Here is a 21,938-nt window from a genome sequence, read left to right as displayed (position 1 = left end):
TCCAGGACAGGTCCAGGACAGAGGTGGCCTCTGTTACAAGATAATGCCCACACTGTTCCTGGAGGCTCAGTAAGGAGCCCAGCTACTACTGCCTAATCACCCTGGACTGTCACTGCCTAGATCTGTCACTCAGGGTCAACTCTGACCCCTTGGACCAAGGCTCCATCACCAGCAAAAAGAACTATACACAGCCAGCCACAAAGCTGACCTTTCCAGGGGGCTTCCCATGTGTTGGGCACGGCCTAGCACGGTGCTCGTAGCATGTCAGTTAACCTCATAACAACTCTATGAGACACATTCTATTCTTATCCCATTTTATGGGACTCAGAAAAGACCAGTCCCTGGAGTGATTTGACGTTTTCAGATCCAAATCTCTTTTCCTGGCAAAATCATGAGGAAATAAGGATGCAAAGAGAAGGCAATTGGCACTCTTGCTGGGCACCTTATCTTATAACAGCTCCGTGAGGGGGAACAATTTATAGATAATCAGACTGAGGTTTAGAGAGGGTAAGTGTGGCCAAGTGGGTTAGTGACGAAGCCCAGAGCTATGATTTAAACCCAGGCCACCTCTTTTGTTTGATCTGCTTGATCATTCTCAACTCGGAGAGGCAGGTAATGTTATCCCCGCAGCACGGATGAGCAAACGAAGGCTCAGGCAGGTTGGAATGACTTGGTCAATGTTGCTGTGAGGTAGGAGGGCTGGGGGGTGGGTAGCAGAGGAGGAACGCAAGGGGGAGAGCTGGTACTTGAACCCAGACCTCGGACTTTGAAGCCTGTTGACACCAGGTGGGGAAGATGGAATTGAGAGATGGAAGTCTCTTCTCTGCCGTGGTCTCTGTGGCTTGTACACCCCTCATTTCTGCGCCTCGGGCAGAGTAATCCTCCCCATGCCAGCCTCCGTACCCAGTCCTGCTCGTGTGGAATAACCTGTGGAAATGGCAGGCCTGGGAAGGGTTGGCATGTATGATGGAGCCATTCCCAGGCTAATCCTCTGAGCTCCTCGCCCCTCATCCAGGAAGGGAGGAAGATGGGGCATAACCCTACTGTCATTGCCTCATCTTCCCTGCTCCACTCTGCCCTGGCAAGGCCATCCCTCTGAGCCTGTGGGATGTGTGGGAGAACAGAGAATGGCTTGGGTTCTTGGAAAGCTGATTCACTCATCTTTCACAGAAAAGAAGGCTGTCTTGTTTCCTGGACCCAAGTGGCACTCGCCCTTGCGCAATCCTGCCCTTTGAATCTCCTGGGTGATACCCAGGCTGGAAATCCGTGCCTTTTGAGACTTCAGACCTGTCCACCCTCCCTGATTAGTAGCAAAAACAATCACCCACTCAGGGCCGTCACCCCAGGTCCCGCCTGCTGAGAGACGCTTCCAGCTTCCGATCAGGAGCCTGAGAACAAGCTCCATCGCCCACTGTGATGAGAGGAAGCCACGCCCTGACGGCTTCCAGCTTCTGAAACACTGAGAGTGGCCTGTTTCCGGGAAAGGGGAGGTGTCTGCCTCCCCTGGGGGAAGATTCGGGAGACCCCTCCACAGGTAATCTAAATAAACCCGAATGCTCTGGGACAGTCGTCTTCTTTGCTTTCCTCCAGTCGTAAACATAGTGGAGGAAAGCAAAGAAGCAGATATCAGAGTCAGACCTGGATGCGGATCCTGCCACCACCAAACTGCTCTCTGCCTTTGGGAACACTCACTTCTCTGAGCCTCAGTTTTCTCACCTGTAAAATGGAGCTGGTTATCACAACTGTTGAAAATGACACCTGGGACTTCCCTGGTGGCACAGTGGTTAAGAATATGCCTGCCAATGCAGGGGACACGGGTTCGAGCCCTGGTCCGGGAAGATCCCACATGCCGCGGAGTGGCTGGGCCCGTGAGCCACAACTACTGAGCCTGCGCTCTAGAGCCCGTGCCCCGCAACAAGAGAAGCCACCGCAATGAGAAGCCCGTGCACTGCAACGAAGAGTAGCCCCTGCTGGCCACAACTAGAGAAAGCCCGTGCACAGCAAAGAAGACCCAACGCAGCCAAAAATAAATAAAATAAATTAATTCATTAAAAAATAAAATAAAATAAAATAAAAACACGGAGAATGCTTGCTGAAGAAATCAGCACTTAGGACTCCGTGTCCCCCAAAGGCAGCAAGATGAAGTTCAGAGAAGGCAGAGAGCTCACTGGGGCGCAGAGCTAGTAGGAGGCAGAGTCGGGGTGAGCTTCCTCTCACCGTTTAATAAACTACCTCCACGGGTCAGCCACCTTGGTTCCATTTTACCCAGGAGTTCCTCCTGTCCCTTCACTGGACTCTAGAAACCAGAGACGTCAGTGCAGTGACCTCTGAACCACTCTATATTCAATCGCATGTCCCATTTGATGAACATTCAGACTCTTGACATCAGAAGAACCAGAGGAACTGTTTTCAAAAGCAGATGCCTTGGCCCTGTGCCCCGGCTCGGGATTTCTCAGGGAGGTTCCAAGCATGCCTATTCCTGAGAAGGGCAGGTCTGATGTGAAACCAGGGCTAAGAACCACCAAACCTAAAATTAATCATAAGAAATAAATACTGAGCACCTGCTAGGTGACGAGCAGTGTCCCCGTGGTTAACTGGCCGCCACCCGGCCAAGTGGGCTTTTCTCAGCTTCACACTGTGATGAGGCAGGGGATGCTCCTAGAGGTCAAGGGGCTTGCGAGCCACAGCTGGTGAGAGGCAGAGGCGAGCTTTGACTCCGGGTCTTTCTGATCTCACTGCCCAGGATCACCGGGATCCCTTTATGTGTAGGCCTACTGAGTAAAAGCCTTAGGGTGATGGGATGAGTCAGACGCACGCCTGGTCTGGGAGCTGACACCTGAATGGGGGTGGCTGACACATCGACAGTTATCTCTAACACAAAGCTGCTGAGAAGAAGGGTAAGGAGGGGCTCCAAGGGCTGTGAGAGTCTCGTGCTGACACTGTGGAGGAACCAAGGAAGACTGCCTGGAAGAGGTGGTGTTTCAGCCGGGTCTTGGCTGATCTCTTGGTTATTTCCATGTGTCACGCAACATGCCTAGCACTAGGCTTGGTCCAGGAGAGAGAAAGAGAAACACGACACGGTTCCCGCTCTCGTGACGCTCGCGAGTCTACTGTCCAGCCTTCTCAGCACCTCCCATTTTCTCTGCAAGCCCTCCCTCCCCCACTCCCTCTGCTTTCTCTGGTGCCTCAACTCTCCCTCGCCCTGCCCTGCCCTGCAGTCCAGAGGGCCCTTCACAGTGAGCCAGGCCTTCTTGGTCTTCCAGGAAATGGGGTGCTCCAGGCCCAGAGCCAGGGAGGGAGAGGCCCGAGGGCCCCGCCAAGGCCGGGGGAGTAGGAGGTGAGCTCCAGAGCCAAGGGGTGAGTCACTGCACCCAGACACCCAAGAAAGGGGGTAATAAGAACCACTTCCCTGGGAAGTTGGGAAGAGAGATGAGATAGGAAGGGAAAGTGCTTTGAGCTCCTCGGGAGAAAGAAACCATACACAGAGCCAGAGTATTATTACCACAGTCATTACCTGCCTCCATTAAAGGGGCACCCATCTACCTACACGAAGAATCATTAACCTGTCCTGCAACCCACATATGATTGGAATTTTAATATAATTTCATTTTTATTATTAACAGATAAGCCCATGAAATATTCCAAGAGTCATTTTGACATGTTCATACTCCCCTCCGGGCTGGCTAGGGTCTCCTCCCCCTACGTAGCTAGGAAGGAGAGGCTGAGCCTCCGGGGACCCCTCAGCTCCCCGGCCCCCAGGGCCTCCCCACAGAGGTTTGGAATCATCCCTTGGCCCCCAACTCCATTGTCCACGTTACCTTTCCCCTCAGTGCCTCATACCTTTTCTGCTTCAAGCGTCTGCCCACAGCTGCCTTATCTATCCTTCAACTAAGGACCAGGAGAATTTAGTCAAGTCCTACTGGGTGCCAGGCACTGGGGAAACATAGATTAGTTAGACGCAGTCCTTGCCTTCAAGCAGACGAGTGCACCAGGGCCTTTCATTCATTCGCCCAGCCAGCTCTACCCATTGTACCATGCACCGGGCTCTGCGCGGAGTCCTCTGAGTGCCAAGGTGGATACACACATCCCCGCCCCCAGGAAACACACCTACGAGGGGAGACTGCCCCCGAAACAACCAAAGAAATACGTCCCCATGCGTACTGTAATAAGGCAATGCCCCCAAGTGATGGGGAGACAAGGCGGAAGGAAGAATTATATCTACCTTCAAGCCGGGCTGGCAGGCGCTTGCTGTCCATGCCTGAGGATGGTTGCCCAGAGGAAACAAACGTGGGCCGGGCCTCAGGCTGTTTGGGGAAGCAAGGGCACTGCAGGCAGAGGGAACAGTGGGAGAATGTGTGGGGAAGGAAGAAATCGGTGTGCTTGGGGCTGGGAGGTGGGGGAGTTGGGAGGAGGGACAGAAAGGAGGCTGAATGCAGAGGAAGGGGCAGGTTGGGAAGGGCCTCTTAGGCCAGGACTCTAATAACAGCAGAGGTTATGGCCCAGGTGAGGTGTTTTCTTAGCAGTCACTTAGGAAACCCTCCCAGCAGCCCTCGGAGGTGCTGCTGCCATTTCTCTTTTTCTCCTGAAGACACTGAGATCCGGAGCACTGAGGCTGCCCAGTTAGTAAGAGGAGAAGCAGGTTCAGAGGGACCCTGGCTCTTACTGGAAAACTCAGGGGTCTGACTGAGGACAGCAGTGAGGGGCTTAGGCAGAGGGAAGGGGAGCCGCAGGCTCCTCGGGGTAGAGTGATGGGGCGTCTGGTGCAGAGCAGGACGAGGGCAGGGGTCGCCATGGGAGAAAGCAGGAGCAGGTGGTGGGTGGGGGGCTGCAGGGAGGAGGGGGGCTCCTGGCAGAGCCTGGGCCTCCTCCACAAGAACCAGGGCCGGCACCGAGTGAGATCATAAAAGGGCAGAGCCGGAAGCAACGCTGCGGAAAACCTTCTGGGGCGTAGGACCTTCCTAAATCATTCACCGTGCTGCCCCATCTCCCCTCTAAGCCATCCGCACTCTAGTTCAAGTCAATAGCATCTCTTGCTTAGATGCTTTCTATGAAGCGCATATCCTCATCGTGGCCCAGAAGGTTCTGTGTGGCCTCTTTCTGGCCCTACCCACCCCCTACTCCTACCTTCCCACCCCAGTCTCGTTCCCACCCCACCCTGGACCCCCTTCACTCTGGCCACACAAGACTTCAAGTGTCTTGCAAGAGCTAACCTCTTTCTGTCCCTGGGGCTTCATACTTGGAACACTGCTTGCCACTCCTCCCATTTCCAGGCTGAGCCCTCATCCTTCAGGGTTCCGCCCTCGCCCACCCACTTCCTGCCTCCCGTCCCCTGTCCATCCCCTGTCCGGCCGTTCAGCACTGCCCCGACCCTGCGTCCTCTTCCAGCTCATGCTTTCCTCACTTGTCATATCTGCTCACTATCCAGCTCCCGCACAACTTTGTGGACTGGACTTGTTCCCTGCTCTGCTCCCCAAGGCTGCAACAGTACCTGGCACAGAGTAGGGCTCCGTGAAGTATTTTTGGGGTGAATGAATGAGCCCCACGTGCTGCTCTTTGGCCTGGGCCCCATCCCCTTGCCTGGCCCAGCCTCCTGTCTTCTGACCGGAAGCCCCCCTTAGTCCCATGTGCTCCGAGAAGGCCTCCCTGGGCATCTGTAACACGAGGAGACACTCCTCTTCACGGCGCCGTAGGACGTGTCGTCCGAACGCAGGTAAGTCCACTGCAGCCCGTGGGCTGCCCTCTGCTCTGAGCGCGTCACCCTCACCTCCCCTGCTAAGAAGACAGCTCACCAAGGCCTGACACTGGGCTACACAAGGACGCCAGGTGAGGGAGGTGAGGGGCCCTCATGCCTGAAGGCGAGCTCAACCACCAGACGGGTTGACTCACTGTAAAGGGTGGTGAACATGACACAGCGACGTACAAGTGCAGCCCAGCCTCCTTTCCTTCCCTGTACTGACTGAACACTCTCTCCCCACAAGGGTCTGAGTTAGGTGGTACAGGAGAGGGAAACTGTGCTTCAGCCCTGATCCCTGTGCGCTAAGGGTTTATGGTCTGGTTACAACATAAGACCTAATCATAAGTCATCACCATATAAGACTATCAGCTCAAGTGCAAGAGAGCCCCACCTCCAGAATTCCATGTCTTTATCACTGAACAATCCCAAAGTCTGGCCCCATGCCCATGAGGCACCTGGGTACTCGGTTCCCTTTCTCACTGGGCAGTGTTCTCGCACAGCACCATCACCCCTGGATCTCCTGTTGCCATCTTTCTATTTTATCTTCTCCAGTAGGGGTGTGTGTGTATGTGTGTTCCAGTGAACTTGTCCCCGATAAAGTGCACATGGCTAAAACCATTCCATTCCCGGTTGTCTACAGAATATGCCTTGGAATTGTTTTTTATGAGTGTTTGAACTCAACAGCCTGCCTCTAGCAAACCCATCCAATTGGGCGACATGGCCAAATGGCCAGGGAGAGGGTAAATGCTAGACCCTGGGTCCAAAGGTTTCCATGATTACTTGGAGTCCTTAAGCACATTTTCAAGATCCTTTGATGGGAGAGGCAAAGGCGCTTTGGATACATAGAGACCCCTGATACCATAGGAAAACAGATGAGTCGTATAAGGTGACCCTCTTGGCACTCTCCAGGGCCCGAGGCATGGAAATTGCCAAAATTTCTCAAACTCTACCAGCCCCACCTGGAGTTGCCTGGAGGATGAGATATTCTGAAGAGTCTGAGTTGCCTCCTCTGATGAGCTGAGCTAAAGCCAGCAGCCCAGCCTGCCTCCCGGGGGATCACTAAGGACTACAGATCAGACTTGCTGTGGTCCCACCAACACTCTACAGACCACAGCACGTCTTCCCTCCTTCACTGCCGCCAGCATCACAGTGAGTTACTTCACCGCTTCACTGGCCAAGAAAATGCCAGGTGGAAGCAAAATGTTGAAACAAAAATGGATGCATCCCCGCCCCGAGGCATGACGAAATACTTGCAAGAGGCCTTCGCAGGTGCTTGGCACATGCGTGAGAGAGCAGGGAAGGTGGGTGCTGGGGCTGGGGACACCCAGCTGCAAGGTGTCAACTTGAACCTGAGTGTGCAGTGGTGGCAGAGAAGCTGAGGTTGGGATGAGAAGGAAGCTTCGGGGATTGGGGCAGCTGCAACATTACCAACCTGAAATAGTAACAGATTCCAGCAGTTTAAAAAAAAAATCCTTCGCAACGAATGCAATGGTGTGTGTGAATATATGTGCGAGTATGTACGCATCTGTGTTTGTGTGCTAGAATGGTGTGTGTGTGTATGTGTACCTGTGGGTGTATTTGTCTGCATGTCTGTATATATGTTTGTATGTGAGCACGAGTGCAGTGTGAGTACTTGTACATTGAATGGTGTGTGAGTGTGTATGTGTGTGTGTGCAGGTGTGTGCATGTGAGTGCAGATGTATTTGTGTGTGTATGTGAATGTGTGTGCATATCTGTGCATCTGTGTCTGTGCAGAATCCCGGAATGAAAACAACCGTGGAATAAGTCTCAAAAGAGATGGGATCTTATCCTGATCGGCCACATACAAGCTGTGCGACTTTGAGCAAATCACGTCACCTCTCTGAGCCTCAGTTTTCTCATATGTTCTAATTCCTGGAGCAATGCCTAGAACCTGATAACCACTCAGTAAATATTTATTAAATGAGTGATTGTTATTTGGGGACAATGCTGCCTCCTTCTTAGGGTTGACAAAGGTTCTTAGATGACAAAATGAGAAAATATATGCAAAACTACTCTCTGACTCTCTTGGTGCTCGGCACATAATAGAAGCCCAATAATTCTTAGCCCTTCCCCTCCCCAACTTCAGTTTTTTCCCCTCTTTGGTAGAAGGAGGTTGAAGGATGAAATGATGTATTATGTCACATGCCTCTTGCAGCCCCCTTCCTTGGGCCAAGTACCACTGATCATATTCTTGAGCCATTTCCAGGGACTTCTGAGTTCCCATTAAGTTAGATATTAGCCAGGCCTCTTCTACCTGCTCTCCAAGATCGACAGTAATTCATTTGCAAGAATTAAATGCAAGATTGAATTTTAACGACTTAGAAATTTGAGGTCAACTTTGCTTGCAATGACCTGTAGGGATGGGAAGCCTGGCGAGTGAACTGGTATCCTGACCTTTCATCTGGAGGTATGCTTTACGGGTTACAATCCTGCGAGATAGGGATTATTATCCTCTTCATGCAGTTGAAGGGACAAAAGCTCAGAGAGGTCAAGTGACTGGCCCAAGGTCACACGACTCACTCCAGGGCACCAGCACTGCCTCCAAGCCCAACCAGTGATATTCAGAAGCTTCAGAAAGGTAAAAATCTCCTCACTCAGGCAGACAGAAATGAGGTCTCAAGTTCTGAACCCACAAACATCTCAAAATCTCTGACCAGTCAGCCCCGGTTGAGTATTGGCAGATAGAGCCAGAGCCGTGTAGCAATCAGAAAACTAGTCAGGTGGGACTGGAACGGTGCCTCTGAGGTATTTCACAAACACGGGGAACAAACACATTTGGTGTCGCAATCCTGGCCACCCGGAGCTGCCGCGTTGGCTGTTTTTTGAGAACGGTTGGTGGATAAGGAGTTTGAGGGCTGACAGGCCGGAAGGCCCAGGTGGGCGGCCCTCTTGGAGATGCACCAGCCCTCAGGACACACGGCTCCTTCAGCCTCCAAGCCCCGCGCAGTCACGCCAGGTAGCTGAGCTACTCTAGATCACTTAGCAAGGTACCCAAGGCCTTCCACGGCCCAGAAGTAACCTGGACTTCAAGTTCTCCCCCTGTTGCCTCTGACAGACTCTGTGATCTGGACTAACCAGTCTTCTGACTGGATCCCAAACATACATTTTCCTTCACTGCCTCCATTCCCAGGAAACAGACTATCCCCTGCCCTCAAAGAACTATTCATCCCATAATCCTAAAAACAAAAGTTAATTAAGACCAAATCTCTCTAGCTAGTGGGAAGCAGCCGCGTCGCACGAGGAGATCAGCTCTGTGCTCTGTGACCACCTAGAGGGGTGGGATAGGGAGGGTGGGATAGGGAGGGTGGGAGGGAGGGAGATGCAAGAGGGAGGAGATATGGGGATATAGGTATACGCATAGCTGATTCACATCGTTATCCAGCAGAAACTAATACACCTTTGTAAAGCAATTATACTCCAATAAAGATGTTAAAAAAAAAAAAGAACATTACATGTGTTTTCTGCCCTTAGGGAATAAACCTTCACAATGTAACTGTGGTCTTTGAAATGTATTCATTCCTGTCAAAATTTTTAAAACTATATATATATATATATATATATATATGTTATGTATAAAGTGTGTGCCACAAACACACTCTTTAATAAAAGCAGCAATATCAAATATATTCAAAGCAAGAATTGTGTTTGCATCTTTGACATAAATCACAGCAATATCTTTTCTGATCCACCTCCTAGAGTAATGGAAATAAAAACAAAAGTAAACAAATGGGACCTAATGAAACTTTAAAGCTTTTGCACAGCAAAGGAAACCATAAGCAAGACGAAAAGACAACCCTCAGAATGGGAGAAAATATTTGCAAATGAGTCAACGGACAAAGGATTAATCTCCAAAATATATAAACAGCTCATGAAGCTCAATATTAAAGAAACAAACAACCCAATCCACAAATGGGCAGAAGACCTAAATAGACATTTCTCCAAAGAAGACATACAGATGGCCAAGAAGCACATGAAAAGCTGCTCAACATCACTAATTATTAGAGAAATGCAAATCAAAACTACAATGAGGTATCACCTCACACCAGTTAGAATGGGCATCATCAGAAAATCTACAAACAACAAATGCTGGAGAGGGTGTGGAGAAAAGGGAACCCTCTTGCACTGTTGGTGGGAATGTAAATTGATACAGGCACTATGGAGAACAGTATGGAGGTTCCTTAAAAAACTAAAAATAGAATTACCATATGACCCGGCAATCCCACCACTGGACATATACCCAGAGAAAACCATAATTCAAAAAGACCCATGCACCCCAATGTACAATAGCCAGGTCATGGAAGCAACCTAAATGTCCATTGACAGACTAATGGATAAAGAAGATGTGGTACATATATACAATGGAATATTACTCAGCCATAAAAAGGAACGAAATTGGGTCATTTGTAGAGACGTGGATGGATCTAGAGACTGTCATACAGAGTGAAGTGAGTCAGAAAGAGAAAAACAAATATCGTATATTAACGCATATATGTAGAACCTAGAAAAATGGTACAGATGAACCAGTTTGCAGGGCAGAAATTGAGACACACATGTAGAGAACAAACATATGGACACGAAGCGGGGAAAGCAGTGGTGGGGAGGTGCTGTGATGAACTGGGAGATTGGGATTGACATATACACTAATATGTATAAAATGGGTAACTAATGAGAACCTGCATAAAAGATAAAAAAAATAAAATTCAAAAAAAGAAAAAAGAATTGTGTTTGAGCTATCAAAAGTACCCCTGTTTAGCCTAATATTGTTGCTTTTGAGTCTGAAAATTTTCTTACTATGTCATGTTGATAACAGGCATTTTGCAGTATTCAGGCCAACAGTATTCTGTTAGCTGGTGTGTAATATATGTCAGTTATAGAACAGATCGAGTTAAATAAATACTCAAATATTAAAAAAAAAAAAAAATGAAGACCAAATCTCTCTTAGCATTTCACAATGCCCTCTGGGATAATTAATGTAACTGGTATGAATCGCTCCATAAACTCAGAGCATAAATACGGTCACATTCCACTGACTTTTCTAATTAATCTCTTAAGCACACATCTATATTAAAAGCAGAAAGTCCAGCATCTCCCTCTGGAGGTTTCCTCTCTTCCCAACAAAATTGTCCCAAAGCCCTGGGGAAAAACAAAACTGAGTCCTTGCCTTCACCAGTCACAAAGGAACTGGAGTCTGTTCAGTTTACAAACTGCCCCGATTCTTGGCCACGAATGCCTACCACCACACAGGGTCACTGTTGAAACTCATGCCTCCGTAATTTCATGGATACACACAAATGTCAAAACCAAGTCCCCAACCCACAGACAGGACCCCATGAGAGCTCTTAAAGTATGATTCTCCTAATTTATTTTCTCATACTCAGCTATTTCCCAGGGTATAAGAAGACAACAGGAACGCTAAGTCAGGGCTGATACTGCTTTCCACCCCTCACGAACCCCTTTCTCCAGGCCCCACGAGCACTGCAGGGAACACCTTCCATCTTTTAAATTTCCAGATAGGGAAACATCTTTTTATCCTTCTCTCAAGAGCATGAGGGCTACTTGTTATGTCCCTCCCCTGCTCAGGGAAGCTGGCCTTGGTTTTCTGCCTGTTCTCTGATATACCTGGCAACTTCCTCACTAAAGAAGAGAATGAAATCTTGCCCAAGTTAAATTTCCAGCGGGGCCCCTCCTTTTAGGACACCTGCAGCGAATTTCAGGGCCACAAAACTGCTCCCAGCCATAGCTAGAGGATAGTCATTATATCCAGGAAGGGTCAAGACACCGGGAGTGAAGCGTCCTGAACTACATTTTCCGGGGGAGGAAGAGGAGGCTCAGAGCTACTCGGTTGTAAGACGCTTGAGCTCTCCCTCCCGCCCTGGAGAAGGCACAGGGTGTTCCCCCACCCCCAATAGTTTACTGCAAGTGAGGTCAAACTAAAGGAACCAGCCTGAGCAGCTTGAAAGAGATAAAGCGATCACAAAAGGGCAGCCGAAAGGGCGTGTGAGGCCGAAGAGGGAAGATGGGGAAAGAATGGGTTCATTTTAGCCCCTAGAACTCAGCCTAGCACATAGTAGGTACTCTATTAATATACACACATATTAATACGTACACACATAGAGTTGTAAATGATATCATGGATACTTGTCCTGGATATGGCTTAAGCACCTGCCCTGTGCCCAGACCTGAGGTAGACCAGTAAAGCACAAGGGCTGATTCCAGCACAAAACCTCATCTCTGAGCTTACCATTATGGAGAAGACTCACTTCTTGATTATTCTAATTTATTGTTGAAAGGGAAACATGATTTCAAAAAACTAGAGAAATGATGAAAAGAAAGCCCAGGAGAAGAAAATGCTAATTTCCACTTGGAGAAGCTCAGGAAGGCTTCCTGGAAGAGGGAGCATTTTAGCTGGGCCTTGGAATACACATAATAGTAACAGCAACCATAATCCACTAACTACTGTTGACCACTTGCTCTATGCCAGGCACGAGATAAGCCCTTCTTATGTACATCGTCTCATTTAATTCTTCCAATATCACCTCTTTAATTCTACAAGGTTAGGGCTGTTGTTATTCCCATTACACAGGTGAGGACACTGAGTTACAGTCATAATGACAAACCAGTAATGGTCAAAGCAGATATTGAATCCCAGGTGTCTCTGGAACTTATCTGCCCAGGCAGAGGTGAGGCCAGGACAGAGAGAGAGAAAGAAGTATGGCTCCTCCAGTGGGAGGACTCCTCTGGAGTGGACTCCCTATGGGGAAGCAGGAAGTGGGAACATGCAGGAAGGAGAGAAGGTAAAGCCTATTTCTGTTTGAAAGGCACAGTCTCCCTGCCTACCAGTAAACAGCAGCACAATGAATAGCAAAGCTTGTCGCTTGCAGAACAATTAAAGAGAGAGATTGGGACTGTTTGCTCCAAAGTTTCCTGAATGCAAGAATGGTTAGAGGGGAATTGGACAAAGGAGCTCATTTTTCCACCATTAATAGCTACACTTACTATGCGCAAGGCATACACTAGGCTTTTGCAAGCATTATTTCATTTTAATTTTCCTAGAAACACTCTGATAATTATAGATAGTATCCATTGATTGTGAAGTATGTGCCGGCCATTGTTCTAGATGCCTCTGTATTTTTACACTCATCGGATCCTCACAACTCTACACAACAAGTATTATTATTATCCCCACTTTACAGAAGAGAAAACTGAGGCATAGAGCAAGTAAGTGTTTATCCCAAGGTAACACAGCGGGTAAAGAGAAGAACCAGGCTTTTGAACTCAGCAGTCTGGCTTCAGAACTCATGCTATTCACCATTATCCATTCACCCCTATAAAGAAGGCATTACTACCCACGTCAAACAAATAAGGAGGTAGAGGTCCAACAATATTATATGACCTGTCCAGTAATTTTGGTGGCAAAACCATTAGAACCCAAGAGCCACACTATTAACCACTTGGCAAGAGTAGCCCTCTGACTTCTGGTGTGCAGTGCACATGTCACTTCTCTCCCTGCCTCTGTTTCACCACCTGGAAAAGAAGAAGAAAAACTTTGATATTTTTTAAGAGCCTGGTCAGCTCAGACCTCCCGGGGCAGGATGGGAAGTTTGAATATCCCAGAGTATCACCTGAGTATGAAACCAGTTGTTTTCTGGCAGGCAAACCACAGCTTAACCCTGAGCAGCTGCTCATTTGCATGAGGATAATAAAGGGTTCCTGTCACCACTCCTCGTTCACCCCTGTGGCAGAGTCTCCAGTATGGCCGCCAATAGTTTCTCCCTTGTCAGTACATACATTCTGCTCCCACAGCAAGAGGTGGAGTCTATTTTCCTTCCCCTTGACTCTGGTCTGGCCTTGTGATTTGCTTTGCTCAACCGAACGTGGTAGAGAGGACATCCTGGGACTTCTGAGCCTGGTCTTAAGAGTTTGGAGAGCTCAGCCTCCTGCTTCTTAGAAGGCAGCTGCTAGGCTGTAGAGAAACCAAGCTGGATGATGAATGATGAGAAACCACATGGAGGAGAGAGGGCCTGAGGATGAGAGGTCACCTTGGACGTTCCTGCCCCCGGCAAAAGCCAGCTGACTATAGTTACTTGACTAACCTCGGTTACACCACGTAGAGCAAAAAACTGCCCAACTATGGGGAGAAATAATAAATCTTTGTTGTTTTAAGCCACTACACTTGGGAGTGATTTATTGCACAGTAATTGAAAGAACCCCATTTCTTCCACCTTATGTTTTTTCACCACAGAAGATAACTCCATAGCTCACAGGTGTCAATGTCCACTGGCTTATGGCATTTCAGTGTTCTCATGACTTCATGACTAATGGACAGGTTCCTACCTAAGGCAAAGAGCAGTGATGTGGCTTCATTCATCCAGTGTGAGCATCCGCCTGTGCCAGGAATAGGTTGGGGTCTAGAGACCCACAGATAAATAAGACACAGTCCATCCTTCAAAAAGCCAAGTTTGGGGAATAGCCGAGTCCCTCTCATCACAACCTGGAGTGATGGGGTCAATTCGTTCATTCATTCAGCATCTTATGAGGGCCGACTACGCGTCAGGGACTCCTACTCATTTGTACCAGTGATCAGTGAACAAAGTGCAGAGCCAAGCCCTCCTCCACCTTATATTTTAATGGGGTTTCATTCCAATAATCACAGTGGTACAAGTGAAGCTCTGTGGGAGCACAAAGGAACTAAATGCTGAGATGGGAAGGGTAACAAGTTTTATCCCTGTTTTACAGATGAGGATTCTGAGATCCAGGAGAGCTCAGACTTACTCCACTGCTTATTAGCTGTGTGACCTTGGGCAAGTTACTGAACATTTCTGTCCTTCACTTGCCTCATCTATAAAATGAATTTAATAATTATACGTATGCCATGGATTATTATAAAGATTAAATGAGTTAATATTTATAAAGCACAAAAAATAGTTCATGACACATTTAAATACTATATTAATTTTATTCAATGAATTTTAGAAACAAAAGAAAATGACATGATTAGCCCAAGTTCACAAAGTTGGAATTGACTCCTGATCCAGTGCTCTTGCTACGCACCTCTATTCTGCTGCTCAACTAAATTTGTGCTTCCATTTTCAGTGAGAGATTTAAATCATCTGTGTACCCCCCTCTGGACATATATATCACAGGGAGACCCTTTGTGCATCCCCAAGTCCAAGAATTCAGCAGAAAGGACCCCCGAGGTTCAAATCTCAGGCTCCCCACAGATCATGTGCAGGGTAGAGATGGTTGAGATGACGCAGGTTGATGTTAATTTACAAATTCATGTGTCAGAAATCATGTTCACGCCCCAGGTGTTTTGAGAAGGACTTGAAGGGTTAAAAGGCACCATCGTGCAGATCGGGACTGCCAAGGACTGTGAATTCTCCACAGACATTCCCACCTTCTATTGTCTGGCCATCCTAGGGTATACCTCCATGACCCTCATCTGGTGAAACTCGGTCCAGCCAAGGCATATAATGCCCAGGCTCTCTGAAGCGGACACTGTCCTTCCATCAGGCTGGCAAGCAAGGGCCCTGGGAAGACTGTGGTCTCATCTGCAGCCTGGCTTCCATCCACTTACCAACAATGACACAACTCCCTCTTCTGACAAGCACTTCCCAACCACCACCGAGATCTGCTGGATGAGGAACCAATTTCCATCACAGCCGTGCACAGGCACGGTGGGCGGGGCTGTGGATGGAGCTGTCTTCCACACCCAGAGCTGGGAAGATGGAGATCATCTCTTCACCTGCCAGAAGCCCAGACGCCCAGCCAAGCATCATCGGCCTGCTGTGAGGGGCCACGAGGAAACAAGCGGGAAATGACCCAACAATCAGGACTGGGAAAGCTACGGTTGTCAAAGAAGCACGCTCAACTGCCCTGCTGATGGAATTGTCCCAAAAGGAAAGATTTAACTTGTCTTAGAAACTAGTCAGAGCATGGCTTGGGCACGCTGCCTGTGTATTACGAGAACAGTCTCTGGGAAATGTGGAACAGAGTTACTGTCAAGCAGGTCGTAGCCCTGGAGCCTGATACTCAGTGGTCCCTGGTATTCAGCTAGCCCCTAATTCCTCAAGACCCCCCTGACCACTACCAGTGCCAGACAGGCTGACCCGCGGTTCTCAGTTACTCCACAAGTATCAGGATCTGGGGCAAGAGGTGTAAGGACACAGCCTCTGCCCTCGAGAACTTCTTTGTCTGGAGCCCATGGATAATTACAATCCAATATGATGGATGCCACAGTGTGTACGGATCCTGGGAGCCCAGACGGAGGAGTGACTTGTCCTGTCTAGGCAATCCCAGGAGGATTCAGAAGAAGCGACTAGTGAACCAGGCCTCAGAGGATGACTTCAAGTAGTGTTTGTGAAGTGTTGCCGAGGTACCAGGCGAAACACGAGCACTGGCCAGGGAGAGTGGGCCAGATGTAGGGGATTCCAGCAGGGTTCTGTTCCCACCCTCCCCGCTGACCCCAGCCTACCTTCCTTTCAAACACCAGCTCAACAGTATCTCCCTTCCAGGAATAATTTTCTGGTTTCAGCCGACCCCTAACTCAACATCTCTTCTCAAGCCATGAACTTAGGGGCAACCTCTTCATGAACCAAGCAAAAGACATTTACTGAGGCCCAAAGAGTCGCTCAGAGTAGCTAAGAACCCGAAAAGACTCCTCAGCTTATGCTCCAAGAACCAATATTCTTGTCCTCAATTGGGTGCTGAACTGAATGGTCATATTTAGAAGTCCATACAATATAAGGGATAAAAATTAGGGATGAAGAGAGCATTTATCCTCCTCGGGAACTCCAGCTGAAAATGTTTTTGGACAGTTTCGAGCGTGAACTGATGTTTGGACCCAGGGAAGCTTCAAGCCCCTTGAGAATAGAAGTTTGTGTTTTCTGCACCTTCTGCATCTTCATACTTCACTTCTTAGCAGGGACACCTATAGTTTTAGTACAGAATGTACTTGCTATGGTCTGAATGTTTGTGTCTCCTCCCCAAATTCATACGTTGAGATTCTAAATTCCAAAGATGATAGTATTAGGAGGTGGGCTATTAGGAGGTGCTTAGGGCCTGAGGGTGGAGCCCTCATGAATGGGATTAGTCCTTTCATAAAACAGGCTCCAGGGAGATCCCTTGCCCCTTCCACCATTGAGGACACAGAGAGAAAGCACTGTCCCTTCTTGAACCAGGAACTGAACCCTCAGCGGCCATCTCACTGAATATGCCAGCACCATGACCTTGGAGTTCCCAGCCTCCAGACTGTGAGAGATAACTTGCTATGGTTTATTAGTACCCAATCTGTGGTATTTTGTTATAGCACCCCAAACGGACCAAGATATTACTCAAACAAGACTTTCTTAACAGGAAAGGGAAACACTTTGACATAGCTGAATCTCTCCTTGCCAATCTGGAAGGTTCCCCCAGCTGGGCCTAGGGAGGTACCTAAGCGATTGGGATCCAGAGGCTAGATATTCCATCCATCTGCAGAAGGCAGAAAGGCAGGACAGCAGGGAAAAGGAAGGAGGGAAGGAAGGAAGGGAGGAGGGTGGGAGGGAGGGAGGGTGGAAGGACTGCAAGGTGGTTATTTTTTGAGTACCTACCGTGTGCCTGGCACCAAGTGAAGTACTTTACACTTACTATTAAACACTGTTATATTTGATTTCTGCTTCCAAACAATCTGTGAGAAAGGTTTCATTGACTGTACTTGACAGCTAAGAAACTTGGGCTCAGAGAATTTAAGTAACACACCTAAGGTCAAAGCCCTAATATACAAGGATTCCATCCAAAATCTGAAGACTCGGAAGATAGTGCTTTTTCCAGATGGCCTGGATAAAAATAACGGCCATTTACCCAGAACACTCTGCTTGTCAAGTCCTAGGAAGGCCCTTTACAGACAGTGTCACATAGACTCACTGAAAAGATTCTCCCGACAGAGCAGCCCGTGCCCAGGTGCTCCTCCGGCACAGGGGCCAACAGCCAAGGTGAGCACATCACGTAGCATCCAAACCAGAGCAGTTCTGAGCAGCAAGTACAAGGGCACTGTCTCATGTGTTTGTCCTAGTTGTAGCCCCTCTTCCAACCATCCATCCATCCCCTTGAGCAAATACGCCTGAAGGGGCTTAAATCCAACTCTCCTGTGTGATCCTTGAGTCCTCTTCATCCTCTCCCAACAAGGGGCCATCAGTCTTTCCAGGGCTTCAGGGACACTGGCCACACACTAAGGAATGTAAAAGAAGCGAGAGCAAAGGATTTCATCATGTAGCGTTTTTATAAAACACTGCCCTGTTCAAAGCATTGTCATACACCTTAAGAACACATTTTTCTTGCTCTCTTAAGGTTTAAAAATACCCTTTCTTTGGCTTCCCTGGTGGCGCAGTGGTTGAGAGTCCGCCTGCCGATGCGGGGGACATGGGTTCGTGCCCCGGTCCGGGAAGATCCCACATGCCACGGAGCGGCTGCGCCCGTGAGCCGTGGCCGCTGAGCCTGCGCGTCCGGAGCCTGTGCTCCGCAACGGGAGAGGCTGCAACAGTGAGAGGCCCGCGCACGGCAAAAAAAAAAAAAAAAGAAGGGCCACAGATACTGTTCCAAGGAGCATAAACTCACAATCAAGAATCGAAAACACACTAATAAACAAAACTTCGTAAGTGAGAAGCAGCAGATCAACAAACGATGGTTCTGCAGATGTTGGAATTAATAGATACAACATATTAATAGATACAACATAGAAAGCAATCATGCAGATAATGAAATAAAAGAGAGATTTGAACGAGTGATAAAGGAATAAGAAACCAACCAAGCATGTTTGGAAAAGAACCAGATAGAACTTCTAGAAATGAGAAAGTATAATAATTAAAATTATAAATTTTAATTACAATAATTAAAACTAGAAACCCAATGGATTGCTGAAACAATGTTTTAGCAATTAGTGGGAAAGGGAAAATTAGTAAAAAAAAAAAAAAATCTTAAGAAATTATCCACACTGCACTCTAGAGAGAAAAAAACAATATGGTGGCTAGAATGAGGGGGACTAACGTATGTCTACTGGATGGTCAGAGGAAGATATGAGAGAGGACAGGCAAGCTGAATAGGAGCATATCCATCCCCAGCTCGGTGTCTCCTATCACCCCCCTCACTCTAAGGAGAAATGTCAAAGTCCCTATCAAGGCCTACACGGTCAGACACAGTCTGGTTCCTAACCACTTCACGCTGGCATCTGTTCTGCACCTTGCCAAGCGTACTCCCGCACCTCCAGGGTTTCTTCGGGGAGCATTCTTCCCCCAGAGCCCTGCCTGCCTTACTTCCTTGCTTCATTCAGATGAAAGGCCACCCTTGACCACTCGAGCTAACATTGTCCCCCGTACCTCCACCTGGCCCTGCTTTATTTTGCTTCTTGTATAAGTACCTAATATTAGATTATACTTTTATTTGTTTATCTTGTATTGTTCTTTTCCTCAGTGTATAGATATATGCCTTGCCCTGAGTAGATTCAGTGAATATTTTTGTTTTTTGTTTTTGTTTTTTTGTTTCTTTTTGCGGTATGCGGGCCTCTCACTGCTGTGGCCTCTCCCGTTGCGGAGCACAGGCTCCGGAGGCGCAGGCTCAGTGGCCATGGCTCACGGGCCCAGTTGCTCTGCAGCATGTGGGATCTTCCCGGACTGGGGCATGAACCCGTGTCCCCTGCATCGGCAGGCGGACTCTCAACCACTGCACCACCAGGGAAGCCCTCAGTGAATATTTTTTGGTAGAAATAATGGACGAATGAAACATAGACATAACCACTGTGTGGTCAGTGCTGCAAGGGTACAGAAATGGGTGAGGCGGGGACACTGGGTTGCCTGCCTTTATCCTCCCTCTTCTTCTCCCTTAGTAACACAATCCTGATTTTGTTCAGGAAGCAATGGAACGAGCTGAAAAGCTCTATTTCCCAGGTACCCGTGTAGAGAGATATGACCATTTGGTTATATGCTGGCTGGTGTTACATAGGTTTTCCAGGAAGACTCCTCAAAAGAACAAGTGGACTTGTCTAGGCGACCTTATGTATCTTTGTCCCTTCTCTTCCTTGCTACCTGGAATGTGGACATAAGGGCTGAGACTGCCATGATTATCTTACAACCATAAGTCAATCTTGAAGATGGGGAAATTCCCTGGCAGTCCAGGGGTTAGGACTCCATGCTTCCACGGCAGGGGACCCGGGTTCAATCCCTGGTCGGGTCCGGGGAACTAATCCCGAAAGCCGTGAGGCTCGGTCAAAACAAACAAACAAACAAAACCTTGAGGTTGGGAGCCATGAGCTAAGGATGGTAAATGGTAAACCACACAGATAAAAGGAGCCTGGAACATCAGTGATGTCACAGTTGTCATTCCAGGCTTGTCTTCTTAACCCAGACATATTTTAGCAGAGAGAAAAATAAGTCCCTATCTTTTTTCAAACACTACTTACTAAAGGTACTTGTCAATGATACCTTGAATAAGATTCAGTCCCTGACTTCAGGAACTAACAACCAATAGTAAGATTCAGACATACCCACTGACCCCCAGGGCAATGGGCTGGCCAGGAGGAACTCAGCAGGGTCAAGTGCCTTGCCCAGCACGGGGCTTGGTGGGCAGAAGGAGAGTGCTGGTATCTCCCCAAGGAAGGATTGGGTCATCACCGTGGCCTTTCACACTCTCAAATTGTTGGGTTAGGCAAGGACTGGCAGTGTGAGGGGTCAAACCACAGCAATTTCTGCTCCTTCTGGAGTCACCCAGTGGGGAAAATGTCACATATGTTCACGAGGTGTCACCAGTCAATCAGAAGTCTTAGCTCAGCATCCTCTCTGTGCCTGGCATTGTGTTAGATGCCATGGGGGGAGGCACACGGAGGAGCTGTGGCTCCTGACCCTAGGAGGCTTACACTTACAGATACTCATGAACTTATGTCTGGGAAGGACCTTGGTGGGAACATCAGTTTCCTGGCCTCAAGGTTCCATGCGGAGGGATCTTATTTGGGGTAACATTTCCTACCTCATTTCCGCACAAGGCTCACTCCTCATGAGAGGTGGAGTGAGTCTGAGAGCAGAAACGGATAAGCCCTTCTGCGTTCTCTCTCTTTAAGATCCACCTTAGGGGCTTCCCTGGTGGTGCAGTGGTTGAGAGTCTGCCTGCTAGCGAGGGGGACGCGGGTTCGAGCCCTGGTCTGGGGGGATCCCACATGCCGCAGAGCGGCTGGGCCCGTGAGCCACAACTACTGAGCCTGCGCGTCTGGAGCCTGTGCTCCACAACAGGAGAGGCCACGATAGTGAGAGGCCCACGCACCGCGATGGAGAGTGGCTCCCGCTTGCCGCAACTGGAGAGAGCCCGCGCACAGAAACGAAGACCCAACACAGCCGAAATAAGTAAATAAATTAATAAACTCCTACCCCCAACATCAAAAACAAAAATAAGATCCACCTTAGGATGTGCCTGTAGGATGTTCAGTTTCCACTGAAGGGGTGGCCAAGTCTGTCTGACTCCAGGCAGCCCAATCACATACTTGTGCCACATCCTTCAACCCAACTTTTATCAGTTAAAAAGTTGATATTTTTATCTCCATCTCTTTTTTGGTTCTGAATTCAAGAAGAGAAGGAATGAGTTATTTTTGGTCTGTCAGTATAATTAACGTTGACAGCTGTTATGAACAACCTCCAAATCTCAGTGTCCTAACATCATAAAAGTTTTAGTTCTCATCTCACAAAGTCCAATGATGACGTTTCTGGTCAAGAGGCTGTGCTGTAAAAGGGTGACTCAGGGACCTAGTTTGCTTTCACATTGTGTCTCCACCATTATGTGGCTTCCAAGGCAACCTGGAATCATCCAGGCATGGGAGATGGTGAAAGCCTGGAAGATCATGCTGTGGGATATTTTATAGTGTGAACAGCCAAACCTGGAAATGTCAGAGATGACTTCCACCTACACTCCGTTGGGCAAAGTAAGTTACGTGACATCTCCTAGATGCAAAGGGGGCTGGAAAATGTGTCTTCTTCACGTGCCCAGGGAGAACTAGACGTTGGTGGACTTCAGCAGTCTCCGCCATGCCCAACATGGTCTAATCCCGTCATCATGAACGTGACAATTTTGAGAATCGAAGCCTGTAACAAAGCTGCCCAAAGGACACAGCCATTAACAACAGAGCTGGGAAGAAAACTGGGCATCGCCGAAACTAGATAGCACGTGT

The sequence above is a fragment of the Aethalodelphis obliquidens genome, unplaced genomic scaffold, assembly GCF_003676395.1.
Source record: "Aethalodelphis obliquidens isolate GAN/ISIS:26980383/991018 unplaced genomic scaffold, ASM367639v1 scaffold41, whole genome shotgun sequence".
In the NCBI taxonomy this organism is placed as follows: Eukaryota; Metazoa; Chordata; class Mammalia; order Artiodactyla; family Delphinidae; genus Aethalodelphis; species Aethalodelphis obliquidens.
This window is presented reverse-complemented; position numbering follows the sequence as displayed.